Source organism: Salmo trutta, chromosome 29 (genome assembly GCF_901001165.1).
Source record: "Salmo trutta chromosome 29, fSalTru1.1, whole genome shotgun sequence".
Classification (NCBI taxonomy): domain Eukaryota; kingdom Metazoa; phylum Chordata; class Actinopteri; order Salmoniformes; family Salmonidae; genus Salmo; species Salmo trutta.
The window spans coordinates 13,355,729-13,365,985 of record NC_042985.1 but is presented as its reverse complement, the minus strand read 5'-3'; the positions used below and the strand labels follow the sequence as shown (position 1 = coordinate 13,365,985).

Here is a 10,257-nt window from a genome sequence, read left to right as displayed (position 1 = left end):
TCGGGAATGTTCTGTTTGAAAGAAAGTAACTCATAGCTAGTGTCACAGCCTAGGAAGCAAATACAGCAGGATGATTTTGAACGAGGATTGTTTGTGAACAAGACTGTTTCAGCCCAGTGAGCTAAACTTTAGGCATTAGCTGGGGAAGCTAAAACAAGTGTGAGGAGTAGTGTGTGTGTGTGTGTTTGTGTGTGTGTGCTGAGATATGGTGTGTGTTTTTGGCACCTGTTCAGAGCACAGCCCATTGAGATTCAGGAGGGGTGTGGATAATGGACTGTCCCGCAGTAGGACAGCACTCGACACACAGACACACAAACACACACACAGGCACAGGCACAGGCACAGACACACACGCACGCACGCACGCACACACACACACACACACACACACACACACACACACACACACACACACACACACACACACACACACACACACACACACACACACACACACACACACACACACACACACACACACACACACACACACACACACACACACACACACCCCTGTGGTCTTATACTTCTCTTCTTTTCATCCCCAGGGAAAATCTGTCTTACTGTGTGTGTGTGTGTGTGTGTGTGTGTGTGTGTGTGTGTGTGTGTGTGTGTGTGTGTGTGTGTGTGTGTGTGTGTGTGTGTGTGTGTGTGTGTGTGTGTGTGTGTGTGTGTGTGTGTGTGTAGGATGTGCTGGCTTGCCAAACGCAATGCTTATTAGCGCCCACAGAGTGCTTTTACCCTCCTCCTCTCTCTCCCTGTTTGAGCATGGTTGCTGAGAGCATCAGAACTTTTGTTTAGCGGTGGGAAACAGCTCTCTCTCTCTGTCTCTCTGTCTCTCTCTCTCTCCACCTCTCTTTCTCTCTCCATGTCTCCTTTCCTCCCTCCCTCCTACGGGCCATGCTGGATTAGGCATCAAACACAGAGAGAACAAGAGAAAAGGAGAGAGAGAGAAACAGACAGAGGGTGGAATAAGACAGAAAGAAAGAGATGATTGAAAGAGAGGAAGTTGTAAGCCTCCAGCTGTAGTGACCCTGTCCCTCCTTCACCAGCTGGGAGTTTGTTTGATGCGACTGTACTCTGATCGATGCCCTGCACTCCCAACAACACTATCAAACCCTTCTAAAGAGACCCTGAGTACATAACACACTAACAATCCACCCTTTACATACCTACAGTACACAATGGCCTTCCAGTGTAGCCTGGTGAACAGATCTGGGTGTGCTTTAGCCAGCTGCTCTGTGGTGATTGGTTCATGTGTCCTACTGTACAGTTGACTCTATACACACCAGCCTTAGTGCTGCTTGTCCCTTATGTAGAGCCCATTAGTAAAAACAACACTAAGGAGACCAGGTAAAACAAGTGGTTGTATTCTCCCTATCCTATATGCATTAGTGACTGCATGGGGTTCTGGTTACAGTCCTAATGTGGGTTTATAGTTTATAGTTATATACTTTACAGCATACCAGGGTTCTTTACCTACAGTTAATAACAGAAACTCACAGCTACCACACACACACACACACACACACACACACACACACACACAAACTGCGTCTTTGACCTTTTGAGACGTAAGGTGAGCTACTGAATGCCTGTGGATGTCATTGTACTCAGTCCTAATGTAATTATAATGGTTTAACTATGACGGGCATTATAAATATCCTGCTACTCACTGAGTTTACAGGCATTAAAGGGGGACAGGAACGAGACACCTGGGAAGGGACATAAACCTGGAACTGGGGTCTTTTAACACTATACAGAGAGGGGAGGGGAGTTGAGAGGCTAGGAGTTAAGAGGAGGGGAGGGGAGCGAGAGGAGGGGAGGGGAGGTGAGTTGAGAGGATAGGAGTTAAGAGGAGGGGAGGGGAGCGAGAGGAGGGGAGGGGAGGGGAGGGGAGTTGAGAGGATAGGAGTTAGGAGAAGAGGAGGGGAGAGGAGAGGCGACACTACTGTACAGTGGTAGGCCTGATTACCAACAACGACGAGACGGCCTACAGGGAGGAGGTGAGGGCCCTCGGAGTGTGGTGTCAGGAAAATAACCTCTCACTCCATGTCAACAAAACAAAGGAGATGATCGTGGACTTCAGGAAACAGCAGAGGGAGCACCCCGCCATCCACATCGAAGGGACAGTAGTGGAGAAGGTGGAAAGTTTTAAAAGTTTTCCTTGGCGTACACATCACGGACAAACTGAAATGGTCCACCCACACAGACAGCGTGGTGAAGAAGGCGCAGCAGCGCCTCTTCAACCTCAGGAGGCTGAAGAAATTTGGCTTGTCACCTAAAACAGTCACAAACCTTTACAGATGCACAATCGAGAGCATCCTGTCGGGCTGTATCACCGCCTGGTACGGCAACTACACCGCCCTCAACCGCAAGGCACCCCAGAGGGTAGTGAGGTCTGCACAACACATCACCGGGGGCAAACTACCTGCCCTCCAGGACACCTACACCACCCGATGTCACAGGAAGGCCAAAAAGATCCTCAAGGACAACAACCACCTTACCCACTGCCTGTTCACCCCACTATCATCCAGAAGGCGAGGTCAGTACAGGTGCATCAAAGCTGGGACCGAGAGACTGAAAAACAGCTTCTATCTCAAGGCCATCAGACTGTTAAACAGCCATCACTAACACAGAGTGGCTGCTGTCAACATACAGACTCAAATCTCTGGCCACTTTAATAAATGTAATAAATGGATTTAATAAAGGTATCACTAGTCACTTTAAATAACGACATTTTAATAATGTTTACATATCCTACATCACTCATCTCATATGTATATACTGCTCTATACCATCTATTGCATCTTGCCTATGCCGCACGGCCATTGCTCATCCATATATTTATATGTACATATTCTTATTCATCCCTTTACATTTGTGTGTATATGGTAGTTGTTGTGAATTTGTTAGATTACTTGTTAGATATTACTGCATTGTCGGAACTAGAAGCACAAGCATTTCGCTAAACTCGCATGAACATCTGCTAACCATGTGTATGTGACCAATAAAATATTGATTTGATTTGATTTGATTCCTTGCTTTCTCTCTCCTCTCTGCCTCTCTTTCTTCCTCTCCCTCTTCCTTGCTGCCTCTGCCTCCACCCCTCTTTTCTGTCTCTTCCCTGCCCTCACTCTACCCCACCCTTGTCTTTTCTCTCTCTCCCAGACTTTATCTCTCTGTGTGTTGGCTGTATATGGCGATGTGCCACCCTGCCCTGTGGGCCACTTGTCTGAATAGGCAGAAGAGGGTTTTATACCAGAGACATCTGGCACGGTCAAGCAGCCTATGGAGGACAATGCTGTTTAGACAATCTATACACACACACAACCACACAAATTCATGCAGGCGTGCACACATGCAGACACACACACACACACAAACACACAAACACAGCCTCCAGCCTTACAGACAGTAAACAGTGAGAGCAGCACCAGTATGACCCAGTGAAAGGAATAAATGAAGGGTTCTGGTTAATCCTCCGGTGAGACTCTGACCCTCACACTGATTTCACAGCATTACGCCGGTCTACTGTTTACCCAGGGCCTCATGCCCGCCCAGAGGTAAACCCGCCTCACCGTGCCAAAGGTTTGGAGTTTCCCAGGATGCCGTTTGGAGGGTGACTAACCAGGAAGGAATCTGTCCCTTTTCATCGGCCAATGAAAGGAGAGCTGTGAAATTGTCACTGAAATGTAGCGGTGAGCAAACAGAGGGAGAGAGGATAGAGGGCGAGAGGAGAGAGAGAGACCCCACCGACTGGAGTAAACCGCCTCACAGGACTCTTTTCTTCTTTCTACTCTCCCATCTCTCTCGCTCTCTATCTCTCTCTCTGTCTCTCTCTCTCTGTCTCTCTCTATGTCTCTCTCTATGTCTCTCTCTGTCTCTCTATCTATTCATTTCTCTCGTCTCTCTTGTTCAAACCCCCCCTCTCTCTCTTTGTCTCTTTTTGTTGATCTTCTTTGTCTGTATCCCTTTTCTCTTTGTTTCTCTCTCTCCATCCCCCTTTACCCATCCACAATGCAATTCTCAGTTGTATCTCTGTATGATAATATCTATTTGTCCTGTCCTGTCCTGTCAGCTTCTCTGTGTGTGTGAGAGAGAAAAAAAGTGACAGAAGGAAGGAGAAAGAGTTAAAGGAAAGAAACATTGGAGAATAAACTGGTATTATCCAATGTTATATCACAACAATTGAGGAGAGTCTGTCTTTGTGGTTTTCCCAGTGTCCAAGTTGAATCATGGTTGTCTCACCGTGCTTTGACCGGACTGACCACACATATAAATATCCCTCCACGCTTTGTCCTGCTCTCTGGTTGCTATGAGACAGCATTATAGCCCAGAGCATGCTGTTAATGGGGTGGGGTCTCTCTGTGTGTGTGTGTGTGTGTGTGTGTGTGTGTGTGTGTGTGTGTGTGTGTGTGTGTGTGTGTGTGTGTGTGTGTGTGTGTGTGTGTGTGTGTGTGTGTGTGAGTCAGCCAACGATCATCCGTTCAACAACCTGTCTCTGTCATGTTAAACTGATGCCTCTATACAATCTCACACACTAGACTGGACAATCTGTACAGCCCCAGCAGTAGTGCTGAACGATTAACTGACATTTCGGTTCATTTTCATTTTTTAAACAACTAATTGACAGACGTCGGTTGAATTATTTTTATTCTTTATTTTTGTTTGTGAGCTCCATGTGTTGTTTCTCTAGAGATAAATCAGATCAAGCCTGAACTGTGTGATGTAGTAGGGAGTTGTAGTTTCTCTAGAAATAAATCAGATCCAGCCTGAACTGTGTGATGTAGTAGGGAGTTGTAGTTTCTCTAGAGATAAATCAGATCAAGCCTGAACTGTGTGATGTAGTAGGGAGTTGTAGTTTCTCTAGAGATGAATCAGATCAAGCCTGAACTGTGTGATGTAGTAGGGAGTTGTAGTTTCTCTAGAGATAAATCAGATCAAGCCTGAACTGTGTGATGTAGTAGGGAGTTGTAGTTTCCAACAGGCCAATATTCTATATAGTTTAGTGGAGCAGACGCGGAGACTGAGAGAAGAGAGAACAAGCAGTCAAGAGGGATAGAAAGCAGTTGCTTCGCTGAGGGATAGAAAGCAGTTGCTTCGCTGAGGTATAGAAAGCAGTTGCTTCGCTGAGGGATAGAAAGCAGTTGCTTCGCTGAGGGATAGAAAGCAGTTGCTTCGCTGAGGGATAGAAAGCAGTTGCTTCGCTGAGAGATAGAAAGCAGTTGCTTCGCTGAGGGATAGAAAGCAGTTGCTTCGCTGAGGGATAGAAAGCAGTTGCTTCGCTGAGGGATAGAAAGCAGTTGCTTCGCTGAGGGATAGAAAGTGTTGTTGAATTAGGTATAATATATTGAATTATACCTGTCTGTGTTTGAATCGGAAAACATGACACATCACCGTGGTGAATGAGGGCTGTAATTAAAAACCCTGTTTCAGAAGCTGTATAGATTTATCAAATGAAATCCTAGGTTGAGGAGACATTGTACCACTATTAACACCATCTGAGTACTCAGGTTGAGGAGATATTGTACCACTATTAACACCATCTGAGTACTCAGGTTGAAGAGATATTGTACCACTATTAACACCATCTGAGAACTCAGGTTGAGGAGACATTGTACTACTATTAACACCATCTGAGAACTCAGGTTGAGGAGATATTGTACCACTATTAACATCATCTGAGTACGTTATCCCTGTCTAAGGAGCTGCCCTTTTTTTTGGGGGGGGGGGGCCTGAAATGACATACCCAAATCTAACTGACTGTATCTCTGGCCCTGAAGTAAGGATATGCATTTTCTTGGTAACATTTGAAAGGAAACTCTTTGACGTTTGTGTAAATGTGAAAGGAATGTAGGAGAATATAACACAATAGATCTGGTAAAAGATAATACAAAGAAAAAAAACTACTTTTTTTGTACCATCATGTTGTGCAAGAGAAAGGCCATAATGTATAATTCTAGCCCAGGTGCAATTTCGATGTTGGCCAATAGATGGCAGCAGTGTATGTGCAACATTTTTGACTGATACAATAAACCATTGTATTTCTGTCCAAAATGTTGTATCAAGACTGCCCAAATGTGCCTAATTTGTTTATTATTAACTTTTCATGTTCAAAACTGTGTGCTCTCCTCAAACAATAGCATGGTATTCTTTCACTGTAATATCTACTGTAAATTGGACAGTGCAGTTCGATTAACAAGAATTGAAGCTTTCTGCCAATGTCAGATATGTCTATGTCCTGGGAAATGTTCTTGTTACTTACAACCTCATGCTAATCGCATTAGCCTACGTTAGCTCAACTGTCCCGCAGGGGACCCACGGATCCTGTAGAAGTTAAAGCAAACACACCCAAACACAGCCTTACAGAAAACACATTTAACTGCCCTCAGGGACACAGAGAGAAGGTGCAGATGTGACCAGCTGAGTTTGAACCTTGTCATCTGCATTCCACAGGACTGTGTTAGCCTGCTGAGCTAAAGTCAAGTCTTCAGGTCTCAGTTACCCAACACACATGTGAACATTGACGATGACTCTAAACTGACTGGTCAAGATGAACTGAATCTGATGGCTGCTCTACTTTTCCCATTGAAACTTCTCTTCAGATGGAGGCCACTTAGAAGTCCTTTCATCCATATTCACAGCAGTAGTGATGGGGTGGGTTTCTCCTCCTCCTCCTCCTCTTATCTGAAGGGGCTGGAACAACATTTCTAAAAGGCTGCATTAAGAGGCTTAGAGCCGCAGCACTTTAGCAGCCAAAAGGTCACTACTGCAAATTGGGTTCATTAATCTTCAAGTGTACGGCAGCCCAGATGGGACACTCTTCATATAACAGACACAGATTAAAATGGCTGACGTGCTGCTTTAGATTAGTCTGGAGAGACCGAGAGAGAGAAACTCAGGGAATGATAAAGAGTTGGAAGGAGGCTTGGTTCCTCTCAACAATGACGGACAGCCTCTTTTCATATCAGGGGGAGGGTAGAGATACTTTAAGAGGGGGATGGAGAGGGGTGAGGAGGGGTGAGGAAAGAGAGAGATGGGGGAAATATAATCTGACTTCATGAGCTTTTATAATTAGAAGCATCACATGTAATTATGGTTAGACATATTCCTTCAGAATGACTGACTGAGTTCCTGACAGTAACGTTCTCTGTCTTTCTTCCTCTCACTTTCTCTCTCTACCTCTCTCTCTATCTCTCTCGCGCTCCCTCTCACTCTCTCTCACATTTCTCTCCTCTCTCTCTCTCTCTCTCTCGCTCTCTCTCGTGCTCCCTCTCACTCTCTCACTCTCTCTCACATTTCTCTCCTCTCTCTCACTCTCTCTCGCTCTCTCTCGTGCTCTCTCTCTCTCACGCTCTCTCTATCGCGCTCTCTCTATCTCTCTCGCACTCTCTCTCTCTATCTCTCTCTCACTCTCTCACTCTCCATCGCTCTCTTTTTCTCTCTCTCTCTTTTGCTCTCTCTCTCGCGCTCTCCCTCCCCCTCTCCCTTTCTCTTCCTCTCTCTAGGATTCTGTGTGTATGTCATGGTTACACCTGGCCATCAGAACATGAAATGATCAGCTACCTGCTGTTCTTCAGTAGAGGTAAGGAAAGACATCTAATGACAACTAACGATGTTACATAATGACTGTGTGTGTGTGTGTGTGTGTGTGTGTGTGTGTGTGTGTGTGTGTGTGTGTGTGTGTGTGTGTGTGTGTGTGTGTGTGTGTGTGTGTGTGTGTGTGTGTGTGCCTGCTGTGGGTTCAGTAAAGGTAAGGGGATCTAATGATGTCTAATGTTAGCAGAAAGACATGTTATAGGTCTTTCTGCGAGTTGTACTACGGCCCAGTCTGACGGAGGAGAGAGAGGAAGATAACACTCACTAGAGGTTCCGCTTGACCCAAGGCTTTATGGTGTCATGGACATGGAATTAGATACTTTTAAATGCAATTATGCAATGACAAACACATGGAAATAGACACAAAATATATTTATTGTGCCATATTTATGTTCCAAATAGATTGTTATAGATTGTCACCAATTCCTGAAAGACACTAAACATTCACTGCAATAATCTAACCTGCACAGTCTTTGTAAAATCTAGATGTGGGGTTCCTAATAGACATAATTAAATAATAATTTGTCAGTGTTGTTGTGACGTGTGTTGTTGTGATGTGTGTTGTTGTGGACCAGATGGTGGAGTGTGTTGTTGTGACGTGTGTTGTTGTGACGTGTTTTGTTGTGGACCAGGTGGTGGAGTGTGTTTCTGTCTCTGTTCAGTTACCATGATGATGCTCATTAATGATAGACAGCTTAAAGAAGCAAACTTCATCCTTCTTGTGTTCTCTCTTTCTCTCTATTCTCCTTCCCTTACACCATTCTTTAAAAAATATATATTTTAGAATTTCTTTAGGGGGTAGATCAGCTTAAATATTGCAGATAGATTGGAGCTTCCATCAATGTAATTGTCTGCATCACTTCCAATCCCCAAAATATATTTTTTGCAAATATATATATATACATAAATACATACATACATATAAATACAGTTGAAGTCAGAAGTTTACATACACCTTAGCCAAATACATTTAAACTCAGTTTTTTACAACTCCTGACATTTAATCCTAGTAAAAATTCCCTGTCTTAGGTCCGTTAGGATCACCACTTTATTTTAAGAAATGTGAAATGTCAGAATAATAGTAGAGAGAATGATTGATTTCAGCTTTTATTTATATCATCACATTCCCAGTGGGTCAGAAGTTTACATACACTCAATTAGTATTTGGTAGCATTGCCTTTAAATTGTTTAACTTGGGTCAAACGTTTTGGGTAGCCTTCCACAAGCTTCCCACAATAAGTTGGGTGAATTTTGGCCCATTACTCCTGACAGAGCTGCTGTAACTGAGTCAGGTTTGTAGGCCTCCTTGCTCGCACACGCTTTTTCAGTTCTGCCCACACATGTTCAAAAGGATTGAGGTCAGGAATTTGTGATGGCCACTCCAATACCTTGACTTTGTTGTCCTTAAGCCATTTTGCCACAACTTTGGAAGTATGCTTGGGGTCATTGTCCATTTGGAAGACCCATTTGCGATCAAGCTTTAACTTCCTGACTGATGTCTTGAGATGTTGCTTCAAAATATCCACATAATTTCCTCCCTCATGATGCCATCTATTTTGTGAAGTGCACCAGTCCCTCCTCCAGCAAAGCACACGCACAACATAATGCTGTCACCCCCGTGCTTCACGGTTGGGATGGTGTTCTTCGGCTTGCAAGCCTCCCTCTTTTTCCTCCAAACATAACAATGGTCATTATGGCCAAACAGTTCTATTTTTGTTTCATCAGATCAGAAGACATTTATCCAAAAAGTACGATCTTTATCCCCATGTGCAATTGCAAACCGCAGTCTGGCTTTTTTATGGCGGTTTTGGAGCAGTGGCTTCTTCCTTGCTGAGCGGCCTTTCAGGTTATGTCGATATAGGACTTATTTAACTATGGATATAGATACTTTCGTACTTGTTTCCTCCAGCATCTTCACAAGGTCCTTTGCTGTTGTTCTGGGATTGATTTGATTTGTTCATCTCTAGGAGACAGAACGCGTCCTCTTCCTGAGCGGTATGATGTCTGCGTGGTCCCATGGCGTTTATACTTGTGTACTATTGTTTGTACAGATGAACGTGGTACCTTCAGGCCTTTGGAAATTGCTCCCAAGGATGAACCAGACTTGTGGAGGTCTACAATTATTTTTCTGAGGTCTTGGCTAATTTATTTTGATTTTTACATGATGTCAAGCAAAGATGCACTGAGTTTGAAGGTAGGCCTTGAAATACATCCACAGGTACACCTCCAATTGACTCAAATGAAGTCAATTAGTCTATCAGAAGCTTCTAAAGCCATGACATAATTTTCTGGCATTTTCCAAGCTGTTTAAAGGCACAGTCAACTTAGTGTATGTAAACTTCTGACCCACTGGAATTGTGATACAGTGAATTATAAGTGAAATAATCTGTCTGTAAACAATTGTTGGAAAAATGACTTGTGCCATGCACAAAGTAGATGTCCTAACTGACTTGCCAAAACTATAGTTTGTTAACAAGAAATTTGTGGAGTTGTTGAAGAACGAGTTTTAATGACTCCAAACTAAGTGTATCTAAATTTCCATCTTCAATTGTACATATGACATACATTTATATACATATCTTTTTTTTGTATATTTCCTTTATTACACTCTAACACCCCCCCCCCACACACACACACACACACACACACACACAC

At 43.9% G+C, this 10,257-nt stretch overlaps 1 long non-coding RNA gene across 1 annotated transcript in view; it reads left to right on the top strand.

Moving 5' to 3' along the window:
• Positions 1-10,257, top strand: part of LOC115166956 (uncharacterized) — a 118,750-nt gene that overhangs the window by 63,545 nt on the left and 44,948 nt on the right. Inside the window, exon 2 of the long non-coding RNA XR_003870398.1 lies at positions 7,512-7,588. This is a non-coding gene — a long non-coding RNA (uncharacterized LOC115166956). The remainder of the gene's footprint in view (positions 1-7,511; positions 7,589-10,257) is intronic.